This window comes from Triturus cristatus, chromosome 2_1 (assembly GCF_964204655.1).
Source record: "Triturus cristatus chromosome 2_1, aTriCri1.1, whole genome shotgun sequence".
Taxonomy (NCBI): Eukaryota; Metazoa; Chordata; class Amphibia; order Caudata; family Salamandridae; genus Triturus; species Triturus cristatus.
The window spans coordinates 42,896,156-42,912,157 of record NC_140581.1 but is presented as its reverse complement, the minus strand read 5'-3'; the positions used below and the strand labels follow the sequence as shown (position 1 = coordinate 42,912,157).

Sequence of the window (16,002 nt, the reverse complement as noted above, 5' to 3'; positions counted from 1 at the left end):
TGGAATTATGTAATAAACCTGCAGCATTTGTTACCCACTTACAACTGTTTCTTGTGTTTCATTGGGTAACCTAATTTGGGGAAGGAGGGAAAGCGGGGTGCCCCTGGGGGTACTATGATTTCTCAAACTTTCATTCATTCTGCTCCTAATCAGGAAAGTAACCATAGAAATCGCTGCTTTCCCAGGCTCCGCGAGAGGCGATCCCTCGAACCTGCTCCTCAGCCAATGGCAGCGTCCTGGGCACTCCGCCTCACACGCTACAGGTCAGTACGAAACACGCGAAGGATTCTGGGTTATTCCGTGCAGTTAAGACCGTGTCAGCTGCGGGAGCTGTGCGGTGACTCACGCGTGTTCATTCCCAAACCTGTGGGTGGCCCTGCTGATGATGTGCGCAGTGACAAATGGACCCAAGAGGCTCCGAGCACTCGAATTCTCAGGGCTTCAGATTTTATGTTTCAGGAGTTTTCCCATTATTCGAAGTCTCTACTCATGGAACAATAAGGGCAGTTTTGCCGCACAAATTGTGCCATAGACACCCCGGGGAAAAGGATGCCGTATTACCATTTTACCGCACATTACAGCAAGTTGAATTTATGCTAAATGCAGCAATAGCAAACGTGGGAATAAAAACAAACAACAGTTTCAGTAATTCCCTCTACACTATCACAGCATCAATTCCCTGCCTGGTCACAATGAAAGTGAAAGTAGAGAAGGAATTGCCCGGGTTGGTCTTGGAAGTATTTAGAAAAGAAAGTCTCAAAGGGACAAACACGCCGTTTAATAGGCGCAAACAGCCGAAGCTGGTGGGAAATCCTGTGGTTCGTGACTGTAAAGATCCTCTCAGCACATTCTTAAAGACTGAGGCTGTTTCAAGGTCCCATTTTAAGGTTTCCCCTGCACAGGCTCACTAGCCAAGAAGCAGACGAGGCAAGGGGTGAAAGAGGAAAGCAGCAATGCGGCTGAGGGAGGTGGCAAAACTGGCATTAAAGCTGCGACTGGCAAGGAAAGGAGGCAAACCACAGAGAGAACGTGCCTTACAGCTGCGTCTGCGCGCGTTTCGTTGTGTTTTTTAATGCATAATAATAAGCGGGGGATACCTGTGAGGTGTTATGTCCTGAGAGATGGGGCACGAGGGCACTAGGACCTCGGAGGAGGTCAGAGTGCCGGACAGGTCACCGGACACCAGTTCCGGTCAGGGGGGAAACAGCACACACACACAGGAAGCAGGGGACGAGGCAGGACGTGCAGCATGCTGGCTGCACATCACATACAATAAAGAATCGACAACTTACTTGGTGTCGCTGTGATTACTGTGACCGACGCGACAACTGGCGACGAGGCGGGATCGAAATCCACGCGTCGCGGCGACTGTCGGAGCCCACCCGGTCGCGGAAAGAAGATCGGAGCCAGGAGCCCACCCTGGTCCGAAGTGCCCAGCAAGAAAACAACATCGTTGCGGGAGCCCACCCCGGCGCTGCTAAGAGAAGTAAGAGCAGCGCGAGACTGAAACTGATCAAGCAACTGAAGGAAAGATTAAAATCCCTCTCGCGCGTGAGTTTCAACGAACTCTCGCGAGAGGTGGCAGCCATTTTGAAGTCAGGCGAATTGAGCCAATCAGCGTCCAAGATAGACGGCGGCCATTTTGAAAGGTCAGGCAAAGTCCCGAACGGCGCGAAATCGCGCGAGAGTGCGGCGGCCATTTTGAAGTCAGGCAATTTGGGCCAATAGCAGCACAGGAAGGCCGGGAGGCCATTTTAAGGTCAGGCAAAAAGGAAAATTGACAAAAAAAAGGTCTAAATAAAAGAGAAACGACAAGAAAAAGGTGCCAAAGAAGGAAAATAGCACCAGAGGGACAAGAAGGAAGTAAAAAGGAACTAATAAATAAATTAGCAAAATAACAGAAAGGAAGGATATGGGTGACGAAGAGACAAGGAGCACACAAGCTGTGTTCCGCAGGCCACTGCCATTCAACATATCGGAACCGCAAGCAGGCATCAGATGGGAGAGATGGCTACGACAATTTGAACGATACATGCGCGCAACGGACGTCGTAGAGAGCAAACAACTAGATTTGCTGGTCAACCTTGCGGGAGACGAAATAGAAGACCTAATGATGACACTACCGAGTGAAAAAACGGCAGATTATAAAGGCGCGAAAGCGTGCCTCACGGAGAAATTCGACCCCCAACGCAACATTGATTTCGAAAGATACACGTTCCACACAGCATGCCAGCAACCAGAAGAGAGCATGGACGACTTCGCGACAAGGTTGCGGAAGTTGGTGACGTACTGCGAATTTGATAAGTTTGACAATGAAGAAGCAATACGAACGCGCCTCATCGTAGGGTGTTTGTCAGTAGAGTTCAGAGCACGCATCCTAAAGGAACCAACGACACTTGTAAAAATACTGACGATGGCCCGCACAGAAGCACGGGCCACGGACCATGCCAAACAGATACAAATTGGCAAAGAAAAAGGAACAGCGATGGCGCATCGGATGACGGAATATTTCAAAAGGAACGACAACAGGGAGCAACAACATCACTGGAAACAAGCGGTCACATGTTACAGATGCGGCCTTGACTTCCCACACGTTGGCACCTGCCCAGCAATGGGCCAGAAATGCAGAAAATGCAACGGGAACAACCACTTCGCAAGCACCTGCATGAGCCGGCAATTTAGGCATGAGAGGGGACGAACAGCTAGACCAAGGACAACAGGCACCAGGCATGCCAGACACATGGAGACAGAAGAGAGAGGATCGTCGGATGAGTCGGACGGACAGACGACGGCTGGGAGAGAAGCACGGCTATACCTCATGTCCGACACACCAAAGGAAGGAAGACAGCAGGAACACATCCAGCTGGTGGAGAAAGAGCAAATAAAAAAGACGGCCACAGTAGACATCGACGTCGGGCGCCACAGAACAAAATTTGTGCTAGACAGTGGTGCCACATGCAACATAATGTGCATGTCAGAATACATGAAGATGAGAACAAAGCCAAAGTTATCGCCATCAAAAGTAGATGTGTTCACGTGGGGTTCAAAGACACCCGTAGAAAACATGGGCAAGTTCACTGAAACATTAACATATCAGGACATGACATATCAAGAAGAAATACACGTCCTGAAAGGGGACATCCCTGCACCCTGCCTGCTGAGCAACGTCACGGCACAAGTCATGGGGCTGTTGGCTATGACATATCACATGACAGAAAAAGAGAACATACTGCAAGAATACCCAGAAATACTGCAAGGACTGGGGAAGCTAAAAGACAAACAGGTTACCCTACACATAAACGAAGCAGTGAGACCAGTGGCACAGCATCACAGGAGAGTGCCAATTCACCTACAACCGCAAGTGGAAGAAGAAATAAACAACTTACTGCAGCAAGACATAATTGAGCCTGCAGATGGGCCGACACCGTGGGTATCACCGATTGTGGCAGTCCCGAAGAAAAATACGTCCAAAATACGGATCTGTGTGGACATGAGAATACCGAACACTGCAATATCGAGGGAACGTCATCCAGGACTTCATCTGAACGACATGATCAGCCGGTTGACAGGGGCGTGCCGATTCTCAAAGCTAGATCTGTGCAAAGGGTATCACCAACTAGAGCTGGACCAACAATCAAGGTACATAACGACATTCTCCACCCACCTAGGACTATTCAGGTACAAACGGCTCAGTTTTGGTATCTCGTCAGCGGCCGAAATATTTCAGGAGACAATAAGACAGGTGATACGACCAGTACATAACAGTACATACAGCGACGACATCCTAGTGTTTGGGAAATCGGACGGAGAACATGATAGTGCCCTAAGGCAAGTGTGCAAACAACTAAAGCAGGCTGGATTAACACTGAATGGAGAAAAGTGCGAGCTAGGGAGGAGAGAGCTGATCTTCTTCGGACACATATTCTCGGAAAAAGGGATGAGGCCTGATCCCAGCAAAGTGGAGACGCTGAAGAATACAAAGCCACCGTCAGATGTGGCAGCAATAAGATCATTCCTAGGCCTGGCAAGCTACTGTGCCAGATACATACAAGACTTTGCCACGGTGAGCACGCCGCTGAGAGAACTAACGAAACAAGGCCAGAAATTTGTCTGGTCTCAACAATGCAATGAATCGTTCAAAGAGATCAGGAAGGCCGTGATGACTGTGGAGCACCTCGCATACTTCGACCCGCTGCTCTGCACCGAGCTGACGGTCGATGCCAGCCCAGTGGGTTTAGGTGCAATATTAGCACAACACCTGCCGGGAAAGGAGTCACCAAGGAAGATTGTCTCATACGCCAGCAAAAGCCTGACAGACATTGAGAAGGCGTACTCTCAGCCGGAAAAAGAAAGCTTGGCGGTGGTATGGGCATGCGAGCATTACCACATGTTTGTGTACGGGAAGCCGTTCACCATCATCACAGACCACCAAGCACTATGCCAAATACTGAGAGACTACAGAAACACGCCTCATGGGTCTACAGGGAAATGCCCGGCGGAGCTAGTACTAGGGAGGACAAGCAGAACGAGGCTGCCGCAGGTAGAAGGACTGACAGCACCAGGGCACGACAGCGTGGCAGCAAAAGATGAGGCGGCCAAGAAAAAAATGAAGGAATATGCTGACGGAAGGCGACATGCCATCAAATCACACCTCCATGAAGGAGATACTGTTGTGGTACGACAGAAGCAACAACGGAAGTCGGACAGTACAGTCGCCCAAGACCCGCTGACGATAACAAAGGTAAAAGGAACAATGGTAACAGCAGAGTCAGACAGCCGACGAATAACAAGGAACAGCTCCCATTTCAAAGGCCTAAAAGAAGAAAAGGACGAAGAGCAAGTGACAGGCATCGAAGAGACAACAAAAAGGGAGAGCCAAGAAGCAGGTACAGAAGAAGCCGCCAGGCCAAAGGAGGGCCAAGGACTTGTGACGAGGCCGAGGAGAGACATTGTGAGACCAAAGAGACTAATAGAAGAAATGTGAGCTGCCACCCGAGGCAGCATCTCGCGAATAACATCTATCGACATTTCACATTTGCAACAGACTATGCGAAAGAAAGCGTCCCATTTCTGATTACCAACGAATGCTACTGTTGTAACTCTTTGTGACAAAAGGGGGAGATGTAGTGTCCTGAGAGATGGGGCACGAGGGCACTAGGACCTCGGAGGAGGTCAGAGTGCCGGACAGGTCACCGGACACCAGTTCCGGTCAGGGGGGAAACAGCACACACACACAGGAAGCAGGGGACGAGGCAGGACGTGCAGCATGCTGGCTGCACATCACATACAATAAAGAATCGACAACTTACTTGGTGTCGCTGTGATTACTGTGACCGACGCGACGCGACATGAGGGATTTGAATTTCCCCTTTATTCATTTGGTTATATAAAGCAATGTGGAGGTTCGTCTACTTGTGTCAACACGGTCATGAAGGGTAAACATATTGTATGCAGCTCAAGCGCTAGGGGGCGCTCAAACATTGGATTCAAACAGGTCTCCGGGGTTTATCGGGATATTGACTACTTTTAATAGACATATTGAACCAGATTAGTGACTTCGCAGCTCTGTTATTCACATGGACCTGCCATTCCATTGTATTGTTCACTCGTGTCCACCTAGGGAGGGTGAAAGGCTGAGTGTACCCCCTTTAGTGCGAACCCTTTAACCTTGCATATCACGCCGAGGCGTCTGCGGATCACACATCTTGCACAGCAGCAGTTTTACAACCACAGCCCTCGAGGCGTTAGTAGTGGCCGATAGCGGAGACAGCCGCCCGCCCTCTGTGACAAAAGCACATTTGTGCGAGTTGCAGCGGTTCTGACACTTGTGGGACACGCGCCAGTCCTCAAACATACAGATGTTCATTCGACTGTGAGCTGTATAGCTGCTGAGCAGTGAGGGGGTCGCAAAGCATGCCCCCACACCTCCGAAAAAGGCGAAAGCATCTCCATGGTGAGCCACCGCTGGACTTCACACCAAAGAGGTCAGTGCAAAGCTGGGTATTATGAAAAGCTGGGCGGCAGAAATACTTTTAAAAACAATTTGTTTTTCATCACCAGCCCCACGCCCAACAACATGCTTCAAGGATGGAACAGATGCGATTTCGAGCCGCTGGCACAAGCGACCAAAAAAAGCGGAACGGTTTATTGCTGCAGCAGTTTGGACTGTTTATTGCAGTTCCCCGGAAATAATTATTTTCTGGTCCAAAGTTATGTCTGCACTGTCTGAAAAGACATTCTCGCAAAGTTTTGCAGAGGCCAGCGCCATAACGAACACCGGGGCTCTGTAAGGATACAGTTCTAGATGCCTAGAAGCGCTCCGAAGCAGAAGGGGCGCTTCCTTCACGGCAAACTTGCGCCAGAAAGGCGCCTAGTCACCTGGCCAAATGGGGGGGCAGGTGATGTTTGGAACCCCCCCCCAAGCTCAGCAACCGCCCGTCTCAACGAGATTCATGGGGGTGGATATAAGGCACCGCTCCCCTTACTACAGCTCATTACTACACTGTGGAGCTGGGGAGTGGCGCCGAAGGAGTTCCGCGACCCACTCACCCACACCTATGCACCAGCGTGTCGCAGTGCTGGTGGATACGAAAGGTGCATTGGTTGGTTATGGAGGCACACCCACGGGGCTGTGTGTAGAAGGTGGGCCGCTCACTTTGGGATGCATTACGGCAGGGTGAGTAGGCCTGACAAATGGGGGTAGCAAACGGAGACGGCGCTCGAAGCCCAGCCCCCACCAGATGACAGGGGACAAAAAGACTAGCAAGGTAGTGAGTTGGGGCCTAACTCCAGCGGGAGGCTACCCCCTTACACATGCAAAGGGGAGTGGCAACAAACAGAACAGTGTTTGGCCACAAAAGTGGCATGAAACGAGATACGCCTGCAAAACTTCAGAATAACGAACGGTCAGAGTGATTTACGATGCCATGATATGCAAATGATATGCAAATGAGCTGTGACAAACTAGTGATTTATGACCAACTGATGATTTATGACAAATGATTTATGACAAGAAGTGCAAATGACTTGCGACACCAATCCATGACTGTTCATGACACAAATGATTTGCAATGCACAAATGATTTATGACGCATGGTTATGATGAGCAGCACAAAATGATTTATGACGTATGATGGTTCAGGATAATGAATATGACCCTGGCCATAAACCGATGACCAGGCGATTGCAAAATGTGTATGCACATGAGGGTAATAAACTGCGGCCAGCAACGACCACAAAAACTCCGAGTGTTGGTTGCCTTTGGTAACAAATATGTGAGAAGGTTTGCGTGCCATCCTGGGTTGGGCACAGTGCGGGTGTTATGCAAACATCATCGGCATGCCCCCAGCCTCCCTTTCAACCGAGCACCCACAGCGTTGTGATCGATCAATGTCCATTGTAAGTTTTAATGTCAGTATTAATCACTAACCTAACCCGAAGGCGCCTGAGCAGAAACGCAATATTTAGGTCAACGTTAGAAGATTGAAATGTAACATTTTCATCTTCACCAGGGGTCTCATCTACACTGCCACAAGGTCTACGCTTTTGACTTTGAAACCTGGGGAGCTGAGCTCTAATCCCGGCTTCAGATCTGGGCGTAACTCCATGTGCTTCTTGGAAAATTGCTGAGCCCATAATTGCAAATTTATAAAATGTAGGGGCATATCAGCAAGGCGAGGCGATAATTTTATCGCCTAATTAGCAAGCTCACGCTAACGCATGAAAGCTTGCGTTAGCGTAGGAATTCCTAACGCGTAGCTTTGCATCTCTAATGAGATGCAAAGTGGGCGTTCCTGACCTGACAGGACAGGAGAAATGTCGCTAAGCGACATTTCTCCTATCATCAAGCCCCATGCTATGAAGCATAGCGGCAAGAGAAGTAGCGATAACCCCTGTTATCGCTACTTTCCTTACGCCTGCTTCAGGACTGACTAAGCCATGATATCTAACCCTGGGCGTAGTTCGCGTAGTCGCGCTTCGCGAAGCTTCGCGAAGATGTCATTGCACTACGCGACCTTCGCAAAGCTTCGCGAGCTTGCGTAGTTGCTTGTGGCAACCTGTTCGCGATGGCTTTTTCTTGTTCGCGAGCGCGGTAAGCATGTTCGGGGAACTGTTTGCATGCTCGGGGGATATATCTCGCGATCTTACCCATGCGGTCGCCAATGGGCGCGGCCATCTTGTTTTTCTATAGTCCCGCCCGCTCGCGATGCCTTATTTCCTGTTCCGGGTCGCGGATAGCGTGTTCGCGATGTGCATTGACGTGTTCGGGAGCGCATTTTACTTGTTCGCGATAAATAGTACATGTTCGCGAGAAATATCGCGCGAACTTACCCACGCGGTCGCGAATGGGCGCGGCCATCTTGTTTTTCACTCTATGCCATGTTTCTGGGCCTACTTTTGTATCCTCCCTTTATCATAGCAATCCTTTGTCTTTAAAGCCTTTTTCCTGACTTTTTTTAGTTATTATCTATCTCTCTGTTTGCCTCAGTTTATATTTTGCATTTTATTTCTACTTTTACTGTGTTTTTGTTACTTTTATAAAGTTCTTTCTATAGTCTTCCCCCTAACTTTTTTTCCCCTTCGGACTTTTCTTTTCCGCCTCCCACCCACCCCAGAACCATGGCCACGGGCACACCAAGTCCCAAGGGCAAGGGACCTGCAGGCGCAGAGAAGCGCCGCCTGCCTTGCGGCAGAATGCGTCCTGCAGGGGTGCAGGCCCGGCAACTGTTTGGGGAGGAGGAGGTGGCGGCTCTTGTTTTCTTCATCCAGCGCCTCCTCCCCTTGACCTTGGCAGCAGGCGGCAGGCCCGGCTCCGGGTACGCTACCCAGGAGCGGCACCGTCGGTGGGCGAAGGTGCGCCGGGCCGTGTTCCGGTGCACTGGGATCCGGCGCACCCACAACCAGCTAGCTCACCGGTGGTCCGACATCCTGGACCGGGAGCAGGACCTGTTGGACCTGCTAGGTGTCGAGGTCATCGGGCTTGGTGAGTAACTGATTGTGTATATTAAATTAGATGAACAACAAGATTACTGCTGCGTGCCAAGCGTTGCTGGTAAATTACGTTCCAAAAAGCAAAATGTTCTTTGATTTAAGGACCCAGGTGCACGGTGGTACTCTTACTTGTTTGCAACGTAGTTTGCGCTAGCTTGTGCTGATGCTGATTATGTAAGAGTTTACTTTACAGAACTGAAGTTAGGTAATGCGATTTGCTAGAGAGACTCTAGTCCTTCCATTGTCCTACTGTGAAATAGTGGTGGATGGATATTGGATACTAGGTTTAGTTTGTTAGTAGTAGTTACTAATTGTTTTATGCGGTCTGCGTGACGCATCCTCTGTCACTGAGTGCTGCTTACTCCAGTCCTCTGTCGAACCTTTTGTACTTTGTTTAGTGAGTGGTAGGCTTAGCATGGTCAGTCAGTAGCAGAACTAGATCAGAATTATGCAACCAACTCACAATTTGTTGTATGTATGCACTAATGTATGCAACTATGCATGTGTCCTCCATCTCATCTGTGCATTTGATGGCTGAAAAAAATTGAAGTGCAGACTTAGTGAACAATTGGCCCGTCTGGAATAGGTGGTGTAGGTCAGGTGGTACTTACTAGGCTTTGTTAGTATTTGGAATCAGAATGATCAAGGAACACCGGAGTGTTCATAAATAAGTAGACGATCCGTAAATGCACTAGGAAGCAGCCAGTAGTCGATCCCTCTGATTAGATAGGTCAATTTTATTGCACTTGTTGTTTCCTAAAATGTTCTTTGACTTATTGTTTTTCCAAATGATTTATTATTTTTCTCACAGCACTCCTTAATGTTGGTCTCTTTCTTTATTATATTTTACATGATCATCAGCACCACCCAGGGGCAAGAAGACGGGGTCGGAGTCGGCGGGGGAACCCCAGGACCTCTCCTCTACTGAGGCTCCTGCAGCTGGCCCCAGTAAGGTTAGATTGACATTTATATTTCCCTAAATGTTATGTTACTGCATCTTTTTTTTCCCAAACTCTAAATTATGGTTCCACTTTCTGAATCTCTTTTTTACAAAAGCTTACTTCTTTGACCTTGACTATCTGTTTACTAATTCTGTTTATCCCTGCCTCGAAGTTGCTTCTAACTCCCTCTGCTATGACTCTCTGTGCTACTAATACTACTACTACTATTACTATTATTACTCTCTGTGTAGCGAAGCTTGCACAGTTGCCCACTCTTTAATAGAAGGTTTTCTTTGCAACAATAAAACTCTGATTGACCAATAGCTCTAGCCACTGGGTCCTGTCCTTTGGGTTGTCCTCTTCAAGTCTTCTCAATGTTGAGGCTTTGACAATTACCACAAACAAAATGCCCAACCAGATATTTGACTAGTATTTTTGATCGGATAGTACATGATACTAATATTGTCTAGGATTCTGCAGAGCCACATACAGAACTATGCACAACAAAATAGGATGGTGCTGATGGGAGGTTGGATCTTACTGATCACACCTCAGTCCGAAGAACCCAGGATCCCCTAACCGACTAGCTATAGTGTCTCACATTAGGGTCCCACTCCCGACCCCCCCACGAAGACGATACACAATGTTGATGATGACTGAGACAGAGACAACCCAGAACATAATAACAAACACCATTTTGCTCACACACTTGTGTAAGTCCACTCCACCACACCAAATACCACAGAGTCTATGTGTAAGTTCAAAAGGTTTATTTGAAACAAGTATCAAACTCTGTACATCGTTAATATGAAATTTAATTTACGACAGCCATAGTCAATAAGCCAGCAAAAAGCCTAACATTAAAACAGTAAACATTTACAAGTGCATGATTGACAACAAGAACAAGAGCCAAGATCTTTTTAATTCTGGAAGATCCCTCACCGTAGAACGTAGAAATACTGGTTACATCATCTTGCATCCAATATGCTCTGTAAATCTCTGGTTTGTAGAAGGGAATCTTCCGCCTATGATATATGAGAAAAACACTGCGAGTTAGCCGTTAGATGGTATACTGGTGAATGCTAGCAGTTTGCAGTCATGCCAAAAAGTGTAACATGTATGTGTGATGGCTAAGCAATATAAACTAAACAAAGTCAATAAGTTGGTTTTTTTTCGACCTCTTCACTTGTACGCAACAGTCAAGCGGCCTTAAAGGCATCTACTGCACATGTCAATAAGCTGGCAGGTATAATATGCACCAAAAGAGTAGTAGTCGACATGATGAATCTAAAAGGGTTACTCATGGCTCAGGCTAACTTTCAAAAGAGTAGAGTAGGACTAGATGACCCTAGGAAGTGGAACCATATCCTACTAGTGTCTGTCTACTGACTGTACTTACTGTCTAGTACTGATGTATGTTGCATCGCATTAACTTTTTTTTCAATGTTCCAAGTGAACACTTAAAATAGGGGGAGGTTTACAGGCATCTAAAAAATTTGTGATGCTTTTTTCTAGGCACACTACCATCCACCAGTGCCGTCGGGGCCAGCGATGCAGCCATTCCGGAGGGGGCAGGCGAACTGGCGGCACCTGCAGGAGACACAGGGCCCAGGGGGGATCCAGCAGCAGTGGCCGGCGGCGGTAAGTTATATTCATTACTTCTTGACATTACAGCTAGATGGAACTGTGCTCACTATTTCACTGTACTGTGCGACTTATTATACAACGGTTGAAGAAGACACCCTTTACGTAGCATTACCAGCGTGAGTAGAGTAACCAATGGCCTCTTCTATTTGACTCCAAAATCAGCTGTGAATGTTTTATGGAGAAGACAAACTCAGATCAGATGACCTTCATGGATGTGTTGAACATAGAGGGAAAGCACTAAGGGTGGAAGGACGGGTGAGATAAACAGTATGACTGACCGGCAGAGAAGGATATGTTGTTGGAAGCATGTATAGGAGTCTGATAGTAATAAGATCAGATGCATGGGTTGTTGAAGGATGGGTGGAAGGTGAAAGAATGCCTGCCTGGGTGGGCGACACAGTATGGGTGGATAGTACTAGATAGCAAGAATCAGCGGTGTTTTTGGTTCAAACTCAAAGCCAAGGCAAGGAAGGAAGGAGCAGAAGCATGGGTGTTTGTTGGTGAAACCAACTAAGGTTTGTTAAGAGATATATACAAAAGGATAGACGTTTACTTTAATGGATGTATGCCTGGATGTACTATCACCAAGAGACAGTATAGGTGGAAAGTGTCACTGGAGATTCTTACTTTGAAGAAAATGTAAAAGAAACTGCGCGACAGTAGCAAAGCCTAGGGGAATCAAGGTAGTATTATGAGCAAACAGTACACTTGCAGTAGTTTGCAAGCACGTCATATATTATCAAGCGTAAACCCCTTCCTCCCACTCTGGGGACCACTCCCTACCTATTATTATTAATGTATTTTCGATTGGGGCAGCCAGCCTGCAAAGGGTGGCCTATCTGTTGTTTAATGTTTATGTATATTGGTTACACAATCAATGAAAGCAAAGTACCCTCTGCAGTAGCGGTTGGTGGTGGGATTGTTGGCGGGCGGTGACATGGGGAGGGGACGGGTGGGTGGCACTGGCGAGTAAACTGTGTATTACTGTTACGGCCAAATACAGGTAATCAACATAAAAATAAATAAAACTATTTTCAAGGTGCGCACTGCACTGCCGAATGCGATGCAGTGTGTGCTACTGTGTGCAGCAATGTTTTTTTTTTATGTATTCTTTAATTACCTGTGAATGTCCTTAATCCATCGTTTACTATCCCCACCCTGCACCTTCCCACGTCACCGACCGGCAGCACTCCCACCACCGACCGCTACCGACCTGATGTCGTATATCGTATTAGCACTAGCAGCATCTATAATATGAATATAAGCAATGATCGTTGGATCCGATAAATAATCAGCCTTTTTGTAGTACCCATGGCAGGGTGTAAGTGAAATTGTGCATGCCATTTGCCCTCATGTAGCAGAGTATGACCAGTGCCAACGGCCGTAAGGCGTCAGACAAAAAGATGAGCTTCCCCACCTGCAGACAGTAGTAGTAAATAAAACTAACGTGAGTCTGCATCATGTGGCTCATATCTGTTTCTCTTGGGTGCAAGCTTAGCTGATGGACCTGGCATGCCGCCTACAACAAGGTTATGTAATTGGGCTAAACTACAGATAAGAACAGCACGACTGGTGTACCGGAGTACATACATAGTACGATTATATTTATAAATAATGTCTGAAACGGTCACAAATGTTAGAGTCCAAGGAAGTAGGATTAGAGATACTTACCCCAGCACCAAATCCCAAATGTTATGAACTGTGCTTGCTAGTGATACTGTGACACTATGTGTTGAATGATTTTAGTGTTCCTGTTTTGCTAAGAGTATTGGCTCCAACATGTTCTTTTTCTTTCTTGATATAGATGATACTCCTTCCACTAAACCATCAAGGAAGGAGTTGGCCGCTAGGGCCCGGTGCCGGAAACTGGAGGCCATCTGCGAGCATTATCGCCGGCTGGTGGCTCAGGAGGAGGAGGAGGAGGAGGCGGCTGCAGCTGCAGCCTCCTCCAATGCCCCGGGCCCCAGTCAGGCCCGGCCTCCACTTTCACGGCGCCGTGGTCCGGCATTTGCCCGCCGCCGCGCCTCTATTTCCAGCACTGCTGTCCCCCACCCTGGATGTAACTGTAGGGCATTTCGCCGCCAGCTGCTCCGCCGGATGGCCCGCTTGGAGGAGAACATGGAGGAGCGGGTAAAGATCCTGGTGGACAAACATCTTAAGGCCCGCCGACAATAGAGGACCTCGTCGTTTGCCCCCTTTTTAATTCCTTTTGTTGGTGGGTGGGTTTGTGGGCGTTGGGGATTTCTACGGACATTGGGACTTTGGACTTTCGTTTTGTTTAGTTGGGGTTAGGGAGGGGGGTGGGTTAGGTCAGAGCGGGATAGTTTATTTTTGTTAGGGGACATTAAAAATATACTTACTATTTATTTATACGATGTTAATGTTTTTTGTGGTGGGTTACAGTTTTCCGAATTCAATGTAAGTTACATGGTTGTTTACTTTGTTTCCGTGCTGCTGCATGCCCACAGCCAGTGTTTGATTTAAAAAATCTGCCAATTTTGTAACACACAAACCGATAGATGCAGTACCCCTCACTGAGTTATTTTTAATTGTCATAATAGTACTGTCAGTCTCTCCTCCTAGTCCATACCTCCCACCAAACTTATCTTACCTGTGATTGATGATGAAGTTCGGCACACTGATGGCTGCATGGTTGGTTTCCCAAATTGACGGAGTAGATGCCATTATTGTGGTGGTAGTAGTAGACACTGGCAATAGCGTTTGAAAAAAGAAAGAGAAAGTCACTTGACTGAGACTCTGGGAGGAGGAGTGGAACAGAACACAAAGTAAACTACAGCATGGGTGGTCAAGCAGAAGAAGATCCTTGCCCTGCCTTAGTTGAAATTCAATTAGTGTTGCTTTCACCACATCTGCCCCAGCAAGCGTGTGATCAATTGGTGTACATAGTCATCACATCACACCTCAATATAAATCACACAGCCCGGGGGAAGAGGGTTAGGGATTGATGATTGGATGGGAAGTGGGGTTTTGGGAAAGGTTTGAGAAAGAAAAACAGACAATATGCATGGACACAACAAAAGTAAAACACAATCTTGTAAGACGACCATGATCCATTATCAAAGAAATCAAAGTATGAAGTGAGAGAAAGCAAATGCATGCATGCTGAGGAGGATAACTTGATGGTTAATGATAATGAGTTGTACTATAACTACTATGACCCAATGAGACAGTACAGTCAGGGACGAAATTGAAATTTGCCTTGCCTGTCTGACGCCCTCAGAGCTCAGACCGAACCCAATTACATGCTGTACCGGGCTTACTTTTATTTTTCAAGCTAGCTAAGGAAACTAAAAAAAGTTGGATCAATTAACAAACAAACCACAACACACAGTCGCAATGATTAAAGAGAAAAAAGCAAGCAAATAAATGTAAAGACGAATGATGATACTAAAGTTATTGTATTATCCTGGTCCAAATGTGGAGTTGCATCATTCTCGTCATTCTTCTTGGTCCTCCCTTCCATGGACACTCCGCACATCAATCTTGGGTATCACTGCCTGCCTGATGCGGATTGGTAAGGTACGTGTGAGTCGTTTCTCCCACTGTAGCACAGGGTAAAGGCCAGCCTGTAAGTCTAGATGGAAAAACAAACGGGGTATTGAAAAATTACAGCCTTTACAACAATAAACTCAATTACAGTGGAGTGCAAGACAACACTCTGGAGAGAACACTTTCAGACTGAGGCCGCTTGGATAGGCTACATAGTGTGTCTACTCTACAGCATTAAGGTACAACAACAACGGGACAGGATTCAGGAGCCAGCACAGCCACAGAACAGGAGAACCGCGGCACAGGCCAGGCACCCTACCCCTTACTTACAGTTTGACCGAGCCAGAAAAATGTCATATGCACTGCAGCAACCTAGAATTTTCCCAATGAAGTGACTAAATCAATGTGCCACTGTCCGTCATACCACTACACTCTACTCCAGTCCACACCACTACACGGACATCTAGCCTAGGTCTGCTGTGGTTCTTGTTCAAACTTTTTACCTTTTATGTCAGCCCATGAAACGCCTGACGCGGATTGGTAAGGTACGTGTGAGTCGTTTCTCCCACTGTAGCACAGGGTAAAGGCCGGCCTGTAAGTGTAGATGGAAAAACAAACGGGGTATTGAAAAATTACAGCATTTACAACAATAAACTCAATTACAGTGGAGTGCAAGACAACACTCTGGAGAGAACACTTTCAGACTGAGGCAGCTTGGATAGGCTACATAGTGTGTCTACTCTACAGCATTAAGGTACAACAACAACGGGACAGGATTCAGGAGCCAGCACAGCCACAGAACAGGAGAACCGCGGCACAGGCCAGGCACCCTACCCCTTACTTACATTTTGACCGAGCCAGAGAAATGTCATATGCACTGCAGCAACCTAGAATTTTTCCCAATGAAGTGACT

General features: G+C 47.4%; 1 long non-coding RNA gene across 1 annotated transcript in view; it reads left to right on the top strand.

Moving 5' to 3' along the window:
• Positions 1-11,570, top strand: part of LOC146863683 (uncharacterized) — a 140,182-nt gene extending 128,612 nt beyond the window's left edge. The window contains exons 2-3 of the long non-coding RNA XR_014976556.1: positions 9,853-9,944; positions 11,448-11,570. This is a non-coding gene — a long non-coding RNA (uncharacterized LOC146863683). The remainder of the gene's footprint in view (positions 1-9,852; positions 9,945-11,447) is intronic.
• Positions 11,571-16,002: the final 4,432 nt, after the last annotated feature.